Genomic DNA, 3,777 nt, shown 5'->3' with positions numbered 1-3,777 from the left:
TCTCTCATGTTAAAAAGATTCACATTAAATTTGCATGCCCCTCCAGGTGAATTATCATTTTGATACTTACTGTGGAGAATTTTAAATGCATATAAAAGTAGACAAAGGTAAAATAATTTAAAATATCAGTGAAATGACAAGCATTTCTGGGGAAGATGTTAGATGCACAAAAATATTGCCTCATTATGTTTCATTTGTGACGGCTTCTCACTTATCCTTTCATTTTAGTGATAGTTTGGACATGGCAGAAGACAATAAGACTCTGGTAACCAATTTTGTCCTTGTGGGACTGACGGATTGTCCAGTGTTACAGGTACCCTTGTTCTTAGTGTTTCTTGTCATCTACCTCATCACCATGGTGGGCAACCTTGGACTGATTGTTTTCATCTGGAAGGACCCTCACCTTCACACCCCCGTGTACTTTTCCTCAGCAGTTTAGCATTTGCAGATGCGTGCACTTCGTCTTCTGTGACTCCGAGAATGCTTATCAACTTTTATCTAAGAGTCATCAAATGTTCTTGGCTGGGTGTTTCACTCAGCTTTACATTTTTGGTTCCAGTGCAACTACGGAATGTTTCCTTTTGGTAGTGATGGCATAGGACCGCTTCGTAGCCATATGTAATCCCTTGATTTATCAGGTGGTGATGTCCAATAGCCTCTGAACTCGGTTTATAGGTGTTTCATATTTTGTTGGTTTTATGCATTCAGCAATTCATGTGAGTTTGTTATCTAGACTAACTTTTTGCAGGTCCAATATCATAGATTATTTCTACTGTGAAATTTTACAACTGTTCAAAATTTCTTGCACTGATTCAACAGTTAACATATTTCTGTTTTAGTCTTTTCGGCCTTTATACAAGTCCTTACTTTTATGGCTATGATCGTCTCATATTTTTATGTTCTTTTTGTCATCCTGAAAAAAATATCTGAGAAAGGTAAAAGCAAAGCTTTGTCCATGTGCAGCTCCCACTTGCTCTCTGTGTCTTTGTTTTATGGCAGTCTGTTCCTCATGTATGTGTGCCCAGAGTCTGGAAGAACTGACAATCTGGACAGAGTATATTTTATATTTTACACAATAATAATTCCCCTACTAAATCCTTTTGTATATAGTTTGAAGAACAAAAAGATTATTGGTGCCTTGAAAAGGATAAGAAAAGTAAATACTTCTTAGAGATGTTTCAAACTTTTTTCTTTTTTATATACTAAGGAAAAACCTTGCATAATGTTATCTACTACTGTATTATTTCACCAGAAGGTCATGAAAGGTGCATGAGGGAATGCAGCTTGTATTATGCCTCCGTGGGGGAGATCCTAGAGATGGTTTGTAAATAACCCATGACCAGCCTATTTAGGTAGAATGAATCAGCTATTTCCTAAGGATTTCCAAATTTTCATTTTGCAATTGTCATTTTATTGAGAAATGGGAATATTGAAAATACCTAAAAGGATTCAGCATGTAGTTACTTGAATAAGTCCATCTACTTTTATGGATATGCACTTTAATGAGGTGTTTTAGTTATTTGTCCTTCATAGTAAGCCTGGTGGAATAATAAAAATACAGCTCTGTTACTTGGATGAGTATATTGCTGCGGAGAAATATGCCATTCATTGATAAAAGTTAGGAAAAAGTAAAGAGTTCTAAAGCATATTGGTGAATCTTAGGAAGAGAAATGGAACCTGAAATGAACAAGATATGGAGCATAAAAATTAATCATGGGCCATATTTGTGTCAGGGCTATTTTATTTAGCATGATGTTAAAAATCTATACATTTTGGAATATTTTAATGTGATAGAAGTTATCCAGAGATCTACCTTGAGGTGGCATTACTATTCCTATGGGTTTTAGTAGGAGATGACTGGGCAGAAGGCAAGATTATATCAGATATAAGACTGGTCTAGTACATAAAGGTAAGACTGAAAATTCTAGTAAATTTTTCCTTTCTTCATATGTTTGTGCACATATATATTGCTTATTTTTCTTGTTTTGAAATGATGATGTTCCTGAATTGGAAATAGTCATTTAAAATTCATTGAAGCAATTTTGCATTCATCATACAAACAATAATGATTCAACTCCTTTTCCAGTAAAACAGTCATATTCCTCAAGCAAATTTGCCTTTTTCACTATAGTTAGCTCAAAAAAAGAAGTCATACGATAAGAATTAATCAATTCATAGAATGATAAAGGTAAGTAGTTTAAAAACGAGAGTATGTGTTTTGATTTTGTAAAAGACATTTTAGCTTTTGTCAGGCTAATAGTTTCTATGGAAGTATACCCAAATTTTATGTAAATATTTAGGACTATGATAAATATTTACCATGAGTCTATCAAAAATGCATTTTTGGAACTACCAATTTGTCTATAGTATTAAGATTAATTCCAGACTTGCAAAATTGATCAAACAGTATAAACACTAACTATTCCTTTCAATGAACTAATAGAATCAATAGTACATTTGTCTTAGCTATCATATATATATATTGTTTTTTTCTTCCTTGCTTTCTTTTCTCCTTTCCCCACTCCAATTGTTGTTTCCTTTTAAGCAGTTTCCTTCCTTTTCATGATATCTGTTGTACATTTTGATCTGATAATGTGATCAACTGTTTTGCAGACAACAATTTGCAATATAATAACCACTGTTAATATCCTATCATTTTGTTTTGAAATCTTGTATCATTTTTATTGTTTTTATTCTCTTTAAAATAAAAAAGATTAATTATAGCAAGTCCCTAATAAAGAAACATGAGCAAAATTTTAAAATTACCCAGCATGAATAAGTTTGTTACTTTTAAAATTTTATCTATACTTCAGAAAATTTCCAGCTATGTGACATAAATTATAATTATGTTACTCATTTTGCAAACATAAATCTTAATTTTCTTAACATTTCCAGATTCTCTTAAATATTTTTGATTCATAATTTAATGCTTGTCTCTTTAGAGTAATCCACTAAATATTTTTATTATTTGTATAAATTTAAATAAATTTACTTTTTCATGTACATTGTGTAGTATGTTTTTCTGGGATACATAAACAAAGCAATTTATTATTTTAACCCCTTTTTTCCCTTTATAATTGCATATGTAGTGTGTGATTTTATTAGGATTTTTTTGAAAAAAATCTCAGCTGTTGCAATACCATGGATAGACAGTGTTAGCAGGGGAGCTGTTAGTCATTCTTCTTTGTCTTGGAAGCATCTTATTTGTCCATCAATTTCAAGAGACAGATTTTCAAGGTATATCAATCTGGGCTTGGAATATTTTGCTCCAGGCTCTTCTTAACTTGATGGTTTGTGTCCAGAAGTCTGCCATGATTCTGATGGGCCTTCCTTTATAGGTTGTTTCTTGCCTCCAACAGATTTAATATTCTGTTCTTATATTGAATTTCTGGGATCTTGATTATTATATGCCTGGGTGTGGCTCTATATTGGTTGTAGGTGGCTGGAGTTCTGTATGCTTCATACATGTGCATATCATTTTCTTTTCCTATATTTGGGAAGTTTTCCTTAATTATTTCTGTGAATAGCCTTTGTAATTCCTTTGTTTATACCCCTGCTTCTTAATTCACATTCTTTATTCTCAAATTATAGATCCTCTTGTCGTCTTCCAGCCTTTGTATTGTCACTGCTTGTTTCCTTGTTATTTTTAAAACGTTTCTACTTTCATAATCCCACATTGCAAATCTGTCCTCCAGTTTGGATAATCTATCCTTAGATTCTTTCAAGCAGTTTTGCCATATTTCCATAGAATTTTTAATTTCCTGGTAATCTCTTTGA

General features: G+C 32.4%; 1 pseudogene; it reads left to right on the top strand.

Annotated features, from left to right (window-relative positions):
- Nucleotides 1-241: 241 nt before the first annotated feature.
- On the top strand, nt 242-1,171 carry LOC106026063 (olfactory receptor 5AC1-like; annotated as a pseudogene).
- Nucleotides 1,172-3,777: the final 2,606 nt, after the last annotated feature.

The sequence above is a fragment of the Cavia porcellus genome, unplaced genomic scaffold, assembly GCF_034190915.1.
Source record: "Cavia porcellus strain 051 isolate PalLab524CR breed Dunkin Hartley unplaced genomic scaffold, mCavPor4.1 scaffold_34, whole genome shotgun sequence".
Taxonomy (NCBI): domain Eukaryota; kingdom Metazoa; phylum Chordata; class Mammalia; order Rodentia; family Caviidae; genus Cavia; species Cavia porcellus.
This window is presented reverse-complemented; position numbering and strand designations above follow the sequence as displayed.